Source organism: Palaemon carinicauda, chromosome 9 (assembly GCF_036898095.1).
Source record: "Palaemon carinicauda isolate YSFRI2023 chromosome 9, ASM3689809v2, whole genome shotgun sequence".
NCBI lineage: Eukaryota > Metazoa > Arthropoda > Malacostraca > Decapoda > Palaemonidae > Palaemon > Palaemon carinicauda.
This window is the reverse complement of record NC_090733.1, coordinates 78,067,471-78,087,470: the sequence shown is the minus strand read 5'-3', so window position 1 is coordinate 78,087,470 and position 20,000 is coordinate 78,067,471. Positions and strand designations below refer to the sequence as shown.

The following is a 20,000-nucleotide window of genomic DNA, read 5'->3' as shown; positions in this document are numbered from 1 at the left end:
TGTTCTTGGCCCATTACCTTTCATCTTATATACACATGACATCTGGTTTGGACTAGAAAACAAGCTCGTTGCTTTTGTAGATGATGCTACTCTCTTTGCATCAATTCCATCTCCTGAATGTAGATATTGGGTTGCTGAATCCCTTAACAGAGATCTAGCTAAGATTAGTGCATGGTGCAAATTATGGGGTATGACGTTGAATCCTAAAAAATCTCAAATTATGATTGTAAGTAGATCAAGGACAGTGGCTCCTGAACATCCGGATCTCAGCATTGATAATGTTTCTTCAACTTTGTATGATTCTTTTAAAATTTTAGGTGTGATTTTCGACAGTAAATTTACTTTTGTGAAACACATTAGGTATGTGTCTTCTTCAATTGCACAAAAGATTGTCTTATTGAGAAAGTCTATTAAGATTTTAAGATTTTCGGTGATGAATCTATTCTGAAGAAGTGTTTTAATTCTTTCATTCTACTTTGTTTTGAGTACCGTGTCTGGTCTTTAGCTGCTGATTCTCATCTTAACTGGTTGGGCAGAAGCTTACGGTCTATTAAATTTCTTATTCCTGACCTAGATATTAATCTTTGGTGCCGTCGTTTCATTAGTTCATTATATATGTTGCATAAGATTTTCCATAATTCGTACCATCTGTTACATTGACATCTTGGACAGTTCCATCCTGTTCGTAATACTAGGTATGCAGTTAATTCTAATAGTCAGGCATTCTCCATCACGAGGCTCAATACTACACAGTATTCTATAAGTTTTATTCCAGCTGTGACCAAGTTGTGGAATGATCTTCCTAATCGGGTAGTTGACTCAGTAGAACTTCAAAAGTTCAAAATTGCAGCAAATGTTTTTATGTTGAACTGGCTGACATAAGTCTTTTCAAAGTTATATAGGAATTATCTGTTTTAATGTTGCTAATGTTTTTAAAATATTTTATTTTAATTCTTCATTACTTCTTATATCATTTATTTATTTCCTTGTTTCTCTTCCTCACTGGGCTATTTTTCCCTTTTGAAGCCCTTGGGGTTATAGGATTTTGCTTCTCTAACTAGGGTTGTAGTTTGGCTATTAATAATAATAATAATAATAATAATAATGATATATATCACAGGTGTTATGTTCCAAAATCCGTGTGATAGGTGAAAAACCGTGAAGTAGAAACAATGCTGTAAAGTAAATTGTGTTATATGTCTTACTTTACTTTTCTTTGGTATCTTAATATATTAAATATTTTATTTAATATTTCAATTTGCTTATCAACTCTTTCTTCAATTATGTAGATGATGACGATGTTGAGGTGAATTTACTGCACAATATAGTGGAGACGTTTTGCTCTATGGAATGCCCCACTCCTGCAGGCACTTCGTCGAGCGTAATTTCTAAATCTGCTTAGGAATACCTGCGTATTATATTTTTTTCTTTTTTTTTCTTTTTGCAGGTGAGAAACATTGTAGAGGGCAGTTGTTGGTTCTGCCAATTTATCTTTGCCTGAAAGCTTGTATAGATAATCATGACTTAATTCATTACATTTCTAAGCTGCAAAAAAAAAAAAAAAAAAAAAATCAATTAGAGGCCCCAATCCTATGCTATTTTTCTTCTTCTGGATCATCTTGTTTTCCTTCATCCTTACTTTTTAATTCCGGCATCGCTGTTAGATTTTCATACATTACCAGAGCTGAGTGGATCTCGACCAGGTCATAAACGTACTTGTTAGTGATATCAGTGAAGCCATATCCTCCTAGCAATTTTTCAAGAGAAAATTTTTTATATTATTTGACACCTTTGGCTATAATTTCTTCCAGTAGGTTGTTTAGACCTTCATCTCATTTATGGCTTTTGAATATTTTAGGCACACAATGCTATGTTATACCTATGACAGTACTCTTTTATCTTGATCCATGGGCTATTTTTGTGATGTGATGCTCAGCGATAAGAAATCAGTCTGTACGCCCTCATACAACAGATTTATCACATGCCCACCAGCATTGCCCTTCAAGATAAACATTTTGATTTCATGTCCTTTATTCGGGCACAATAAATATCTGACATCGTGGATGAAGCACTGGTGAAATGAATTTGATGTCAGTCCTTTAGTTATCCATGGGTTCTGGTTGTGCAACTTATGTTTATTTTTGAGGACCCTTGATTATTCAAACTTTAAAATAATCGCTGGTTTTATCCTGAAGGCTAGAGCATTTCCACAAACTACAAGTCGAGGAGTTTCAACTTCCCTGCTATAGTAACAATCTTCCTCTGGCACTTGGGCTCACTATCAAAAGCTTTAGAAGGTACAGGAAGTTTTCATGACATTGTAGGGCTAAAAAGTGATTTACAATTTTACAAAAAGATCCAGAGGAGACCCAAAGAACACAGGTAAGGATATAAAGCTATGTTGTTTACATATGCATATAAGCAAACTGAACTGCGTGATATACTGATTGTTGCAGTGGGCTGAGGAGTGATCCCATTGTCACTGACCCAATTAGCAACAAGTATTCTTAGCACAATGCTCTAAATGGTCAAATCTCCTTTATGAGCCAATTGTGTGCCATGTATTAAACAATGAGTAAACTAGGTCATGCCAACACAACTCCCAAGTTTTGTTTTCCATGTAATTGCACATTTTGTTTACTCATCTCCTGTACACAACACTTTCTTTTTAATATATTGTCATTAATGTTAAACTTTACTATGATAGACTGTACTCCTTTCCTATCCATTAAATTAATATACTGATTTTTAGGTGTGAAATGTTTAATTTCACCACAGAAACAATAGACATCTAAACTAATATATACATATACATATATATATATATATATATATATATATATATATATATATATATATATATATATATATATACATATATATAAATATTTACAATGAATAGACAATATCTTAGTGGCGTCCAGAAATCGAAGATAGTTTCTCTTCGGACAGAATTTCATGCAGATATTTTTCAGGATAACAGCAGAAATTCATTGACTTTTCTCCATTTATTGTTTGGTGTTGACACGCGTTTCGGATCACTTTGAGACCCTTCATCAGGACTACATTGAGTTTTGGAATTACACTTTGGTAAATAGGTTATGGTGGTGAAAATTTGATACAAAATAATTTTGATATTCGGAAAAACATTCAACAAAAACGGGTAAAGGAAAACTTTAGATTCCTTGAAATATAAATCCGAAAATTTAAGATAATTTCTAAATGCATAAATGATTTTTAAAAAGACTTCAGAAATTTCATGAAAATCACAATTCCATTTTTTGCAGCCAGACCGACGTCGGTTCCTCAGCTTCAGGTATATCAATCAAATCATTCCCTTCATATATTCTATTCCTGATTTCACTAAAGTGTTCTATCTAACATTGCCTTTCTTCATCTTCTTTTGTTTTAAAAGAGCCATCTCTCTTGTTGAGGAGTATATGCTTCCTCTTTTTTTCCCCAGTAGAGATTCTATTGACAATTCTATGAGCAATTCTTACACCATAACCACTTCCTGAATTCATAGCATTGTCAGCCTTATCTGCTTTCCTGTCAAAATATTTTCTCAAGTCATTCCTGGCTTTTTTATTTTATACCTAACTATCAATACTGGAATACATAGCAAGCTCTATCTTGCTATTTTCATTATTTCCTCGGAAACTTTCAACAGTTAATTTCTGTCTTTGTCTTATTTTATAGTATCTAAAATATCATTTGATATTTATGGTCTCTCCTTGTGATTGCTTGTTTCAAAACTTCACTACCAACTGATTGGTATATTTTCTCAATTTCACATCATTCTTCATTAATTATCTGCTCTTTGTCTCTTAAAGTCTCTAAGACGGCAAATCGATTCCTACATCCCCAAATCCGTGCTCATCCTCCAGAAGTTTGGTGGCATGAAACCTAGGTATTCTGTCTACGTTTCTATTGGGTGCTTTCTGTTTCAACTTTAATGTGGCAATGAGGAGCTGGTGATCACTACCAATATCTGCACCTCTATAGCTTTTTGCATTTCTCAGAGTCCCCCTTCTCTCTTTATTGATGGCTATGTGATCTTTTTTATTTTTGTAATTGCCACATGGTGAAGGCCATATATATTAGTGGATGTCTTTGTGCTGGGAAGGAGTACCTCTAATGACAAGGTTGTTTGTTGAACAAAAAACTTATAATTCACAGGTAAAAAATAATAATATTTTTGCTGATAGTTTGTAGGCTACTGGAAACTATATGCAGTGATTTTACACGCAGTAGAATTTTGGATTAATAAATAATATAGACTTGTCAACCTTGAATAGTATTTGGTTATGAAGATGACATATATTACTGAACTACTGTTGTTTTATTTTTTTTGTACAGGAAACGAAATGGTATTGGCACCGAGCTCAACTTATGCCTTCCTGGTGCTGGCTATTGTGAGTATAGGCCCATACTTGCGAATTTTTCCAAGAGATTTATTAACTTTGTGTTTAAGGGTTTTATGCTAAGCTTAGATTTTATACTGTAGTTTTTGTAGTCTTTAAAAAATAAATTAAAATTCTAATTCTTTATGAAAACCAATCCAAATTCCAATCTCCAAAGCTATAAAATCTATTGAAGAACGGTAATTTAAGAGCAGGAAACATGAAGGTTACCAATCAAGGACAATACGAACTTGATATCTGAGGCTATTCTGGTATTAATAGCTATCTCGAATCAAGTTTGCTGTATTCTTATCATTAGGCTGTTTAAATGAAAAAATACATAATCAGATGGTCTTACCAGTATTAACTCATGCATAAAAAACTAAATCCATAGAAGATAAGCTAACTAAAATTCAAAGAACAGTGGAAAGTACAGTGATGGGAATAACGATAAGCGAGAAAAGAGCAACATGGATACGAGAGCAAACAAAAGTAGAAAATATTCTAACAACATGTAAGAAAAAGAAATGAACATGGGCAGGACCTCTAATGAGAATGACAGAGGATATATGAACATTAAGAATAAGAGAATGGTGTCCTGATAATTTTAAAAGAAGTAGGGGAAGGAAGAGAAGACGATGGATGAACAAACTAAGAAAATTTGTGGCATGGATTGGCAAAGAAAAATTATAAACAGTCGCGAGGGGAAGAACATGACTGAGGTCCTTGTCCTGCCATGGGCTATTTACGGCTTTGACACACGCACACAATATATATATATATATATATATATATATATATATATATATATATATATATGTATATATATACAGTATATTTATATATATATATATATATATATATATATATATATATATATATATATATATATATATATATATATATATATATATATATATATATATATATATATATATACTGTATATATATACATATATGTAAATATATATATATATATATATATATATATATATATATATATATATATATATATATATATATATATATATATATATATATATATATATATATATATTTGGGCTCAAGCCATGGCGTCCTGATGGAAGGTTCCTTTTTGGTAGCTTCCTTGGGTATATCACTACTAAATATTCCCAGAGAATTTAACCACAGGTTATCACAGAATTCTAACTTCTGGAGCGAGTATCCTAAAGGTTTCCCTTTTAAGACATTGTATATCAACAGGGGACGCATGTATTAACGCGCCACATAGCTATCTACACCCCAAACAGAGTTAACACCTCGGTGTTTAGGGGCGGAGAATAGCTGGGAGCCGTTCCACAGCTAATCTCGTTCGTGGCTACTTTTGGTACTCGAGATGTAAACAAACGGGCGCCATTGCTAAATGACGTCACGTCCGTCGCCATCCTTCTGCTAGTAGCTTGCCTTACTAAGACGGATTTTCCCTACGCTCTTTTCATCAACCTGCATCTTCGTCATGTCGCTACCTTCGGCCTCGCCTTCTTCTGGAAAATTGAGTACAAGGTTCCAGTATTGTTTAATTAAGCTCTGACCGTAAAGTAAATTTTACTTTTCGAGATATTTGATGTTTTGTAGCAGAGCTGTGCCTCGACCGGACCCGCCATTTTATGGCGTCGCTGTTGTTTGCATGCCTTATTTAGTTAGCCTCAACAGCGTTTTTTCCGGTCTCTTTAACTAATCGATACTATTAGTTATTTAGTCTTCATAGCTAGGAACTTTTATATCGTGTTTTGATGCTTTTTTATCGGTCATCGACTGACCCCATACCAGTTGGCTACTATAGCCCCTAGGCCAGAGCGCCTATATCAGTGTTCATGAATGATATTTATCAGTGATCCTAGGTTAATTATGAAGATAGTGGCATTATTTTACAATACTTTTGACTGTGATGCAAGTGTTTTCGCCTTCAGGGACCATATAAGGGACAGGGTAGATAGTGTGTCTTTCTAACCTAACCTACACGTAGGACCCCTATATGCTTCCTTCATCCCCTGCCTTAGGGCATCCCCTCTGCGTAGCCTTGCTCCCCCTACCACGTAAGGGGATCAAGCTCTTATCAGAGTATTATATCGCTTCTCTGTCCTCCCTAAGGGAATGATTCCCTCTTAGGGTTGCGTCCGAGAATGAGGAACGACTAGTCCTTCCTCTATTGCTGGGGTTAGGTCTCCGACCATCCCTGCAATAGCGATACGTCTTCCATCCTTCCTAGTTCAGGATGTAACATCCCTGCTCTAGGTTAGGTTTTGGAGGGGTTAGTTGTGTACCTTGCTGAAACGATACCCATGCACCGTTTTCAGACAAGCTGCCTTACCTTAGGCTAGGGAGTGTCCTCCCTTCCTTGGTGGCCGCTCTGGTACAGAATCTCCTCCACAGAAGACCCTTCTCCTCTCCCCTCCCCACCTATCTCTTGTATGGCCTAGCCTATACTTAGGTTAGTCTATACACATCTGTCCCCTGTCCTACAACTCCTTCTTAGGGTGGAGAGTTAGGGCTACCTTGAGCTCCTATGTGCAGTCCGCTCTGGTACATATACCCTTCATAGTGTCCTATGGGGTTAGCCACTGGATGCGTTCTGTCTGCAGGGGTCCCCCCCCATCTTGGGTGTTCCCTAGCCCTCCCTTGGGCTACCTTAGCTCCCGGTCCTCTGCGGCCCCTGCTTCTGGGTGATAGGGCTAGTCTCTATCATGAGTACACCCTCTCAGGTGGGATGTCTTGGGGTCCGTGGCCGGACCCCTACATCCCTCCTTCTGTCTCTTTCCCTATCCTGGTGCCGGTCCCTTGCCGCCTCCACTGTCGGCGATACCCACCTCCTACCTAGGTGACTTATCCCTTACCCTCTGGGCCGCCAGTCCTCCGTGTGCCGGGGGACTGCCGCCTGCCGCCGGCTTCCAGCCGATGGCCTCCCCTCCTTCCTCATAGCTTTGGTCGTCCGTCCACCGGCCGGCCCCCGGAGTGCCGGCATCCGCTGCCGGCAGTCCGGTTCTGCTATAACCACCCTTGTCCCTGTCACCAAGCCGGCTACCTACGGCTGCCGGAGCCGCCGCTCCCTGCCGGCGTTCCGCCGCGGTGCCGGCGGCCGCCACCCTGGTATTGCTCTTGACTTCTATATTGTCTTCCCTAATGCCAGAAACTCTGCTGGAGCGGCCTCCGGCGTGCCGGCGGTCTGCCGGAACCTTCCGGAGGCGTCAAGACGACTTGCACCCCCTTCTACTAGCTATCATCTGATATTGATAGCCCTACACTGCAACCAGATGACTTGTTTACGTAAATGGATCGGTATTTTATTACCGTTCTATTAGTAATCATGCTGTCTTCTTGCATATCACAGATTTCCAGCATGCTGTGTGTATCTTAGCACGGCTGGTTGCCGGAAACAGTTACCCTATGGGATCTTCTAGTCCCCAATTCTGGAACTGAGTGGCCTCAGTCCTAGCCTTATATCCTTGACAATTTCCAATAGAATTCCCACTGCCCTACGGGCATTCTATGTTGAATTTTATCCTGTGCCTTCGGTCACAACGGATTGTCCATGGATGAAGGTTACGGTAACCAGCCGGGCGAGATACACAGAGTATGTACCTATCCCCCTCTCTCAGCCCATCCTCTGTGCATCACACCTATTGTCAAGTTAAAATTAATAATTAATATTTAACTTTAGTTTAAGAGTCATTCTTATGACCCCCCCATACTCATGTTCTCTTTCTTTTACAGGAGGAGCAGATGAAGTGTGACCACGGCTTCTGTGCAGTGAAGCGCCCGCACTTCTATGGGCATACGGCGTGTAGGACCCACGCCCCTTGTGCCAACAAGAAAGGGGATCTGAAGTTCTGGGACCCGTAGAACTGTATGGTCTGCCAGGATCGCCTGGTCGATGCTTTTCATAATCCTCCCTCAGCGGAGATCAGGGACGCTTCTCGGGATAAGCTACGCAAGTGGGTGCGTGGCTTCCAGAAGAACGCCACTGGACCATACCTTGCCACTGAAGATATGAGGGCCTTATTGTTCCCAAAGGCCTTCCCTGATTCTGTGGTACCCAAAGATCAGATCCCCACCGTCCAGATCACGGTGGAACCCGACGTAGTCATGGCCCAGTCCATGCACGAGTGTCGCCTGGATTCCGAAAACGATGAACATATGTCGGATATTTCGGAGGACACGGAGAAGACCCTCATGGCCCAAGGCGCGGAAGATGAAGAGGACCAGGTGGAATACACCGAGTCGGAGCAGGAGGTCGCTCCGCCTTCCATCCCCGCCCCTACTACTACACCGACGGAAGTGTCTCTCCCGTCTACCTCCGCTACCCCGGAACCCATCCCATCCGCCCAAGAGATGTTCCGGATGATAAAAGCCCTTATGGATGAGAAACTTCAAGTGACTCAAGAGTTCATCAGGTCCATGGGAGGGTCCAAAGAACCGAAGAAGATCTCGGTTAAGGACCACCCTGCATGCTCACATGCCAACCCCTGGAGGTATGCCGAGCATATGGTTATCGCGACCGGCAGGATCTTTGTCAGCGATAAGATCGGCACGGTCCCCCTGGAAGAAGTGGAGTTCTTCCCGAACTTTGAGGCTTACCCGGACTGTTACGTCCGGCTTCGTTCTGAACCTGCCTCTAAAGAAGAGACCGAACCCAAGGAGGTGATAGTGTTCGATCTCTCGAAGGCTCAGGCTATGCTAGCCACCGCGTTCAAAAGTAGAGGTTTTACCTGCTCTAAGCTTCCGGCCCTGAGCAAGAAGCACCCTACTTACGTTGCACCCGACGACGCAGTCCTTCCCTTCACGGAAAAGGCCTTCGCTGCGTGCCACAAGGCTGTGGAAGAAGGAAAACCCTGCCCTGCACTGGAGGAGTGCAGACCCTTCTCCATGGTAACTCCCCCCGACGCTCGACACTGGAAGGATATCCAGCATACCTTCGTGGTGGGAAAGTTAGATCCTGACGTAGCCGGACGTCAGTTTAACGAGGACCTCCCGAAACTCAATGACCATCTCCTTCGTCGGGAACAAGACACGAAGGAAAGGCTCGCAGCATCCATGTCCCTCCAGGTACAACTTGATGTCATGGCTGGTGACACCAGAGCCCCCGACCACTACATGGTACTCGCCAAATCGCACATGGCGACTCTGGTGAAGGACTTGTACCACTTCATGAAGGCTCGGAGAGCCTGTCGAGAATTCGTGTTCTCAAGTGCCACTGTGAAACATGAACCCCGGAGGCTGATTTCCTCCAACATCTGGGGTAAACACCTCTTCTCCTCCGATCTTGTGAAAGAGATCACTGACAAGGCTGCCACTGAGAATAGGAACCTTCTCAACAAGTGGGGCATGTCAAAAAAGAGGAAATCTTCTCAGGACGATGGCCCTCAACCTAAGAGGAAATCCTCCAAGCAAAATCCCCAGCAACGTCAACAGCGACGACAGTTTCCGGGACCCGCTACTCCCCAAGTGGCTGCTCAGCCACAACAGACCTTTCAGTTGGTCACCCAACCGGTTTTGTCCCAGTCACCGGTTTTCACCCCTGCCTTTGAGCAACGGACAACTACCTTTCGTCCCAAAGGTAGAGGCTCAAACAGGGGTGCAAGCAGAGACGCATCTCGCCGCCCCTCCAGAGGCAGAGGAGGAAGGGGAGCTAGCGGCCGAGGCAGTAAGCCCTCGGGACACCAGAAGCAATGAAGTGCTTCCGGTGGGAGGAAGACTCCGCCAATTCCAGGATCGTTGGACCTTCGATCCCTGGGCACACAGCATCGTCAAGAAAGGTCTAGGCTGGAGTTGGACTCAACCACCCCCAACCTTCCAGCAATTCTTCCAACGATCAACCCCCTTCTGGAAGAATATGTCCTAGATCTCTTGAACAAGAAGGTGATAAGGAGGGTAAAGTCCACCAGGTTCCAAGGGAGACTGTTTTGCGTCCCCAAGAAAGACTCCGACAAACTCAGAGTCATTCTGGACTTATCCCCCCTCAACAAGTTCATAGCAAACGACAAGTTCAAGATGCTGACTCTTCAACAGATAAGGACCCTTCTGCCTCGAGGTTCTTACACGGTCTCCATAGACCTGGCGGATGCCTACTGGCACGTTCCAATGAACCATCACGCTTCCTCCTACCTAGGATTTCGACTCCAAAGAAAAAGTTACGCCTTCAGGGCCATGCCCTTCGGGCTCAACGTGGCTCCATGGATCTTCACCAAGCTGGCACACGCCATCGTCCAACAGCTCCACCTTCGCGGCGTCCAAGTGATGGCTTACCTAGACGACTGGCTGGTCTGGGCGACATCGCCCGAAGATTGTGTAAGATCCTGCAACAAAGTCACCCAGTACCTAGAACACCTGGGATTCAAGATAAACGCGAAGAAATCTCACCTCTCTCCAGCTCAGAAGTTCCAATGGTTAGGAATCCAGTGGAACCTTCAGTCACACCGCCTTTCCATCCCCCAGAAGAAAAGGAAGGAAATAGCAGGGTCTGTCAAGCGACTACTGAAATCAAAGCGGATCTCAAGACGCCAGCAGGAACGAGTTCTAGGCTCTCTACAGTTCGCCTCAGTGACAAACCCGGTGCTTCATGCACAGCTAAAGGATGCCACGGGAGTCTGGAGACGTTCTGCATCCATCGCTCGAAGAGACCTCAAGAGACGGCTCCCAAACAGACTTCGACTTCTCCTCAAGCCGTGGTCGGATGCGACGGCCCTGAAAAGGTCCATCCCTCTTCAACACCCACCTCCATCACTCAACATCCACACGGACGCTTCGCTGGAGGGTTGGGGAGGTCACTCCCACCAAAAACAGGCTCAAGGCACGTGGTCTCCACTATTCAAGACGTTTCACATCAACATCTTGGAGGCCATGGCGGTTCTTCTAACACTGAAGAAACTCTCCCCGCCTCCCTCGATCCCTATTCGTCTAACCCTAGACAACTCGGTGGTAGTTCGATGTCTCAATCGCCAAGGCTCAAGATCGCCCCAGATAAATCAGGTGCTTCTAACAATCTTCCGTCTGGCAGAGAGGAAGAAGTGGCACCTATCTGCAGTTCACCTACAAGGATTCCGCAACGTGACGGCGGACGCTCTATCTCGGACAAGCCCGATAGAGTCGGAATGGTCTCTAGACGCAAGATCATTCTCCTTCATCTCCCACCAAGTCCCGGAACTTCAGATCGATCTCTTCGCAACGAGCGACAACAATCAACTTCCTCGATATGTGGCCCCGTACGAGGACCCCAAGGCAGAGGCAGTGGACGCCATGTCCCTGGATTGGAACAGATGGTCCAAGATCTACCTGTTCCCTCCCACCAATCTTCTGCTGAAAGTCCTCTCCAAACTGAGAACCTTCAAAGGGACAGCGGCCCTAGTGGCTCACAAGTGGCCCCGAAGCAACTGGTACCCCCTGGTCCTGGAGCTGCAGCCCACGCTGATCCCTCTCCCGGGCCCAGCTCTCTCCCAGCAAGTACAGAAGTCGACTGTCTTCGCTTCATCATCGAAAATCAAGGACCTTCATCTCATGATTTTCTCTCCCTAGCCGCGAAGAAGAGGTTTGGGATCTCGAAGAAAAGTCTAGACTTCCTCGAGGAATACAAGACCGAATCCACAAGACGGCAATACGAATCCTCTTGGAGAAAATGGGTCTCTTTTGTCAAGGCAAAAAATCCTACGGAAATCACCATTGATTTTTGCATGTCCTTCTTTATTCACCTTCATGGACAGGGCTTGGCAGCCAATACGATTTCTACTTGCAAATCGGCCTTGACTAGACCACTGTTGTATGCCTTCCAAATTGATCTGTCCAGCGACATCTTCAATAAACTGCCGAAAGCATGCGCTCGTCTACGCCCAGCACCCCCACCGAAACCGATCTCCTGGTCATTGAACAAGGTGCTCCATTTCGCCTCCAACTTGGATAATGATTCATGCCCTCTCAAGGATCTGACTCAGAAAGTTATATTTCTCTTTGCTCTTGCTTCAGGAGCCCGAGTCAGCGAAATAGTGGCATTATCAAGGGAAGAGGGTCATATCCTGTTTACTGATTCAGGAGACCTTACCCTCTCCCCGGATCCGACGTTTCTCGCCAAAAACGAATTACCCACCAAAAGATGGGGCCCTTGGAGAATATGCCCCCTGAAGGAAGATGCCTCTCTATGCCCAGTAGAGAGCCTCAAGGTCTATCTTCGCAGAACTTCGGACTTTGGTGGAGGCCAACTCTTCAAAGGAGAAACATCGGGCAGCGACCTGTCACTGAAACAACTAAGAGCGAAAATCACCTACTTCATTCACAGAGCGGATCCTGACAGTACACCTGCCGGTCACGATCCTAGAAAAGTTGCATCGTCTCTGAATTTCTTTCAGAGTATGGACTTCGAAAGCCTTAAAAGTTTCACAGGCTGGAAGTCCTCGCGTGTTTTCTTCAAACATTATGCGAAACAAGTGCACGAAGTCAAACATTTTGTGGTAGCCGCAGGTAGTGTTATGAAACCTGCACCTAACTCTGCATAGAACAGCAAGTTACTTGGGACTCTAACTCTTCGGGTGCCTATGTTGACCCTTGAGCGATACGTAGTGATGTCGAAAACACTTAGTGCTTTCTTATAACTGTTCTTATCCCAGGTGAAATGTCATAGTCGTCACACGAGTGCCGCATGCCTAGAGCATGATGTGTTTTAATTAAAGACTGACGTTCCTCGAGAACGAGTGCCTACTAATAAATTTGAAATTCCCTTTCAGATTCAAGAGCAAGTCTTTATTACTATGTACATTATGATTTGTTGTAAATTAAGTTTACATATTATTGCAATTCATTTAAATTTTCTGCAATTGTGAAATAAAATTCTTATTTTATTACTTGTGCGTCTCAATCCACTCCTACTTATACTATGAAATACATGTCTGTCATAGTTTTATTATCCCCTTCCTCTTATGGTTAATGAAGATACTAAGGTCTCAAACCTTATTATATATTCACCTATGCAATGTAATATTCCAATACGAATACTTACTCTTTATACCTTAGAGACGAGACTATTCTCCTCTACATACAGTGTCCAACCACCACTCGTCTGCCTTTGAGAATGTTCCTATACGAATGCCAACCATTCAGTCTTGTCTCCAAGTTCTTCAGGTTCTTCTAGCAGGGTGAATAGCCCTTCAATACCCGCTTTGATCTCGGCATGGCCCGTGGGAACTTCACTGCCAAGGGGGCAGGAAGGTCTCTTCCCTACGGTTCTTTTATTAAGATTACTATGCTACCCTGTTCAAAGCCTTTGGCACTTACTCAATAGGGGAAAATCTACCACGATACATTGATTCTCTGGTATTCTTCCATCAGTACGCCATGGCTTGAGCCCAAAAAACGGATTTTGAGCTAAGCGAAAAATCTATTTTTGGGTGAGATAGCCATGGCGTCCTGATGGACCCTCCCTGCTACTTCGTCCAGTTTTTAGGTCCCACCCTGCTCTGCTGTATCATGGCGATCGGCAAGCAACTGGCTTCAGGATGACGACGGACGTGACGTCATTTAGCAATGGCGCCCGTTTGTTTACGTCTCGAGTACCAAAAGTAGCCACGAACGAGATTAGCTGTGGAACGGCTCCCAGCTATTCTCCGCCCCTACACACCGAGGTGTTAACTCTGTTTGGGGTGTAGATAGCTATGTGGCGTGTTAATACATGCGTCCCCTGTTGATATACGATGTCTTAAAAGGGACACCTTTAGGATACTCGCTCCAGAAGTTAGAATTCTGTGATAACCTGTGGTTAAATTCTCTGGGAATATTTAGTAGTGATATACCCAAGGAAGCTACCAAAAAGGAACCTTCCATCAGGACGCCATGGCTATCTCACCCAAAAATAGATTTTTTGCTTCGCTCAAAATCCGTTATATATATATATATATACATATATATATATATATATGTATATATATATATACATTTACACATATATATATATATATATATATATATATATATATATATATATATATATATATATATATATACATTTACATATATATATATATATATATATATATATATATATATATATATACATTTACATATATATATATATATATATATATATATATATATATATATATATATATATATACATATATATATAAATATATATATATATATATATATATATATATATATATATATATATATATATTACGGTAAATAGTACGTTTTCAGTCCACAAGAAACGATCTATTCGATTTAACCTATCTCTATTCCCTCCTTTAACCTCTTTGGTTACCCCTAACCTATTCCCAACTAACATTATCATTCCCTACCCAGTGACTGTCTCGTTGTTACTAGAGTGCTACTATAAGATACAGGTGAGCTGTGAGATATTGTTCTATGTATTTGGTATGGACCATGTGTTGGCTCCTAAGCTGTTAACCTATGTTTTGCGTTATTGCTAGAGTTCTAATTATCCAATGTTCGGTTGTTGTTATGGTATTAGTAGTAGTCTAGTTACCTAATATATGCAGGATCTTACGTAGTCTAGCCTTGTGTTGTCCCAAGTTAAGGGGATTAAAGTAAAAATATTGATGGGAGTTTAGACAAATATTAGATAACAGATAACTGGGTTAACTCAATCGTAGGAAGCAGGGCAGGTGGTTGCCGACATGTGACCTGATCTCCACGTTCCTGGGTAGTGGAAAAAGCCGTTTGAACCAATTTCTTGTCATTGTTAGCTATCTGCTGACCCAAGCACATGTGTGCTGAATCTGTTTCCATATCAACAGGTACTCCGGGGAGAGGGGATATAAGGAGGCGAGAACTGGCTGGGTACGGTTGCATTACTTGCCACCGCTACCCAGAAGCAAGACAAGCCCTTATACACCCCAGCAATGTGCACAAAATAAGAATGGCTGGGAAGCTATGAGTAGGCATTTCAGTTAAAGCTCAAATTGTGAGTAGGCAACAGACAGTAGCTCCAAATGCCATGGTAGGCTTATCTAAGCCATGGCTGGCGACGATACTCAACAAGACACCCAATATTTGTCCCTTTGTATTGTAACAATCCTATTCATATAGCCGTTCCTCCTCTGTATCAGTTCTCTCTGAGTGTGTCTGTAAATTACTAGTGATTCATTGTTATCTATAACTTATGAGCATTTTACAGTAAACTTTTTCCAGTAATTCGTAAATCCATAAGACATTTAGAGTTTTAATGACTATGTAATTAAAGAGATTCATTCATTCACTTTGAAGAAGTTTTCTGCTCATGTTCTGTGGATATTACCAAAAAAATCCTCTTTACGATGTAAAAGTCGTCTATTTCCCCACCTCTCATCAGCTATTGTTTAATTGCAACAAAACGACTGACAGAGTGCTATTTATCTTAAGGGCTAGGGCAACCACAGGAGTGACTCGTGCTTTGGCTGTGAGTAGCTGGCATTTACCTTCAGCTGTGACCACATGGGCTGCCACTCCAAAGGCTTGTTTGGAGGAATGCACAAACACATGTAACAAGGCCTGGTGACCCTGATGGGCATTTTGAGGCACCTTGATGTTCTTGAGACCCTTGTAATTTTCAAGAATGGTACCGGGCTCGCGGATCAAGTCTGTGCGCTAAGGTGGGAATCCCAACTCTGATCAATCACACAAAGTTTCTGTGTGAAGAACTTGCCTAGGACAGTGACTGGCGAGATCAGGCCAATAAGCTTTTAGATAGACGAGAACAGAGAGACAACGTTCCTTTTGATGTTAAGGTACGAATAGTCCTCTAGCATTAGTTCTGAGGGTAGTTTGACAGCTAATGTGTCATCAACAGTATTCCAGGGTAGACCGAGGTAATCTTGGGGGCCCATTTCGGAGAAATCCTCTGAGACAGGGGCATTAGTGGTCCACTTGACTAGCTACATGTTGGCTTCCAGCATAATTGTTTCTATGGAAGGTCTTTCACTAAGGATGTTTGTGGCCGAGTCTTAGCAACATTGGAAGTTGTCAACGTAGAAGCTTGTTTTAAGCTGTGAAGCAAGACTATTCATTTGAGTATCCAAATGAGCAAATGCAGGCTCAAGGTGGCACCAAACAGGACTACCTTAAAGCAATATGTGACAATCTCTGTCATACAGGAGTCCTTGAAGAAATGAAACTGACAGTAATTACGGTGTTTCTGGGCAATTATATACACAGAAAAGCCTTAGAGATGTCAGCTATTAGACCAAATGGTTTTCCCTAAACCTGAGAAATATAGACTGGATTTTTTAGACCAATCTGGCAGCGCTCCCCATACCACGTATCCACTGGGAGTACTGAAAACATTGACGCCCTAGATGTTGTGAGTGCTTTTAAGAAGTCGTGGAAGATAATAAGCTCCGAGGATGATCTCTATACCAGTCGCATTGTCATCTGGCTATCTTCCTTCAAGACGTAGGCCACCAGCCTCTAGAGTGCGAACTGCGTGGGTATATCCAGGCATTCTTACTTTCTTGCACACGTTCGGGTTGATGATGGAAACAATCCTATGCGTGTGGTTACCAATTTTCAAATTGAACTGTACCAAGTCTGTACTTTGAGGTGATTCGTCCATGTTGAACGAGTTTAGTCGGAACATGATGTTTTTGACAGGAGTAACGTTCCATAACTTGAGTACATTGGGATGCACGAGCGTGCGGTTGGCACCGTAATTCAGGAAAACTCAAGTGGAGTGTTTAAGTTTTTCGTTAACATGATCGCCAGTGAAGGTGTGTAGAACGGCAGGGTTTATTTCGTTCACCTGGTTAGTTGGTTCAATCCCACTCCAGGGTATATGGTTAAGGTGAACAGAGGGTGTTTTGCCAGAAGGTGGGTATGCTCTAGGAGCATCAGGTTGGTGACCCACAATCAAGATATCAGGGCAAAGAGGCAGTTTGTGATCTCCTTTTCAGTTTTGGCAGAAAACAAAGGCAGTGCACTCATGGGCAACAAGTTGCGTCGAAAGACATTTAGTGCAACAGCCTAGTTGTTGAGATGCAATAATTGACTATTTGAATCGGGGAATTAGGGGCATTTAGTGGATGAGTGACCGTCATGGTCACAGAAAAGACCATTGCCCCGAACAGTGTTATCTGCTAGTGTGCGAGCTCTAGTAGGCTCTGGTGCTTCCTTCTGAGTGTTTTTCTGCTGGGACATGGGTTGGCATGGATTGTGTTTTAGGCTTAAGAGTACCTCTGATTGTTCTAAGGAAGGGCTTAGCAATTTTCACTGTTCTACTGTTCTACTGTTCTGGGTTAACAGGAAGCCGGGGTTTGCTTGGCTCTGTCAACAGTTTGGCTAGCTCCTTCGTGTGTATATGGTCGTATAGTCTGTCCTTCAACTTTTGCAAGGTCACGGATATGCTGCTGTAGCGAGGATAAACAGTCTCCAGGAGAGTGATGTCTAGCTTATTCAAGAAGGCATGCTCCAACAGATCTTCTGATAAGGGGACTTTAGTCACTTGGATATACTCTTCCTTGGTATTGTTCCACTCCATCAGAAACCATTTGAAGTCAGGGCCATCATTCACCAGGGTACTCATACCGAGTGCATATGCATGTAGTAAATGATGGTCAAGATCAAGGCTGTTTTCAACAAGACGTCCGTCTTGACCTTTAAGGAAGCATAAAAGGATATTGTACTTTTCCGCTGGGGAATACTTGGGAGACTCGTTGATGGTTTGATGAAAAAGGTTCAACCAACCCGTCCAACAGTCCCTATGACCTTCAAAGATGGGGATGTTAGGCTCAGAGGCAACAGACACGTAAATAGTGAGGGGTTCACGCCAGGTGTTTGATTCTGAGCTTAGTGGCTTATGGAACACAATGCTACTGGAGGCCGTTTCAATTAGTTTAGCACAGTTAACCTGCATTGGGTAATTCGCCACAACGACAGAATAGTTGTAATGAGACCAAAACTGCTTGTATTCATTAGGTCTGTCCCTGATCCCTCCAATGAGAACACCAAAGTGATCCAAACGTGGAGACATCATGCACAAAAGATCAACTGAACTTCGGCTATGGAGGGCCAGATTTGGGTCCTCACATCGAAATTTGAAATCGATCTCCTGTAGCTCAAGCCGTGCGTTAAGTTCCTCTGAGCTGAGTAAGTTAGCCTGAGGTTGTGGAGGGTTACAGAGGTTAGGAGTTTGGTAAGACATTTTGGATGGAACCTGTAGATATGCGGAATTTTCCATTTCAAAAGTAAATAAATTCTGAAAATTCCAGGGTACATCTGAGGAATGAAAACACACCATACTCAACAGGTTCAGGAAATTTTTGCTACTATGAGCGTACAAGTGATGACCAATTGGATGGGTTCCATCCATAATATGAAAATATGTTGCGTGTCAAAATGGTAAATTACAACTATACAATATAAGCTTACCACTTTAAAAAGACCTAAGATAATAAAACACACTATAGTGGACCGTATGCTACTAAACACCTTTACAAAAATTGTAGTTACAGGCAGAAAGCAGCGATGACTGAATGGTTGGTTACCCTCATACAAAGGACAAATGATAAACTAAAAACACAAATATGAAAACCAATTAAAACAGACCGGGCTAGTAAACAGCACCCCATGCTAGACTCACTTTACACGAAATACGAAAAAAAAATTAGTTACAGTCGCACTAGGGCAATGACAAAACAAAAAATTGCTCAAAAAGATAACGAAACGTGAATAGTACTGCACAGACATAACAAAAATGAGACTGCAAATTGAAATATCAGAGGCTAACATACATGCAGTTCATGATTACACAATTATTACGGGTGTATGGGTGAGGCACCAAACAATTAAAAACATTCACATGTTCATGGATGCAATGACTGTAAACCAAACTCACGCAGAGGATAAACTTGAAGGATAACTAAAATCTCCCTCACGATGAGGACATACAAACTTCCTTCACGCAGAAGGTTAAATGCAAAAATTCCGCTCGAAAAGGACAAAATACAAAATTTCGTTCCAAAAAGGACAAAACACAAAATTATGATCAAGCCTGGAAAAAATCTGTGCTGCACATGTTAAGTGGCCAACACTACAGGTAAAATAAGATACGCCACGTATGGGTGAAATTAACTTGAAAAAAAATTTAAAATGTCAACAATATCACTCTAAAAGTTTTATGGCCAAAGACCCTAGGTTAAACTTACAAGAAGTGTTAATAGGATAATTACAGCACTTACATGGAGATGGTTAACCAAGGTACCAAAATTATGAAAAATAAGTTTAATGGTAAAATAAGTCAAACAGAGCAAAATGACTGATGTTCGCGTGAAGCAGTAAATGGAAGTGTCAACATGAATGATAAACCTTCATTTCCTGTGGCTCGAAACTTTCTGGTTAAATACTGAAAATAGAAGAACAGATCATATAACCGACGCGCATATAAGTTCGCAAAATAATACTCAAACATGCGGCACGCAATGTAAATCAGTACCCCAAACAACATAAACGAACACTTTTGTCATCTCAGAGCTCGTAAATGAGACCTGGTTACACTGTCTTCCTTAAGCGTGTTTCAAATACCATGATATTACAAAACAACTCCTCTCTCATTCCAACTCAAGTCTGGGCATTACATTTTCTACAATGTGGTTGGTACGTGTAGGT

At 42.1% G+C, this 20,000-nt stretch overlaps 1 protein-coding gene across 1 annotated transcript in view; it reads left to right on the top strand.

The window, feature by feature from the left end:
* Window positions 1-20,000, top strand: part of LOC137647012 (uncharacterized) — a 154,974-nt gene that overhangs the window by 6,232 nt on the left and 128,742 nt on the right. The window contains exon 3 of the transcript XR_011045510.1: window positions 4,360-4,415. The gene's annotated coding sequence lies outside the window, so the exon portion shown is untranslated. The remainder of the gene's footprint in view (window positions 1-4,359; window positions 4,416-20,000) is intronic.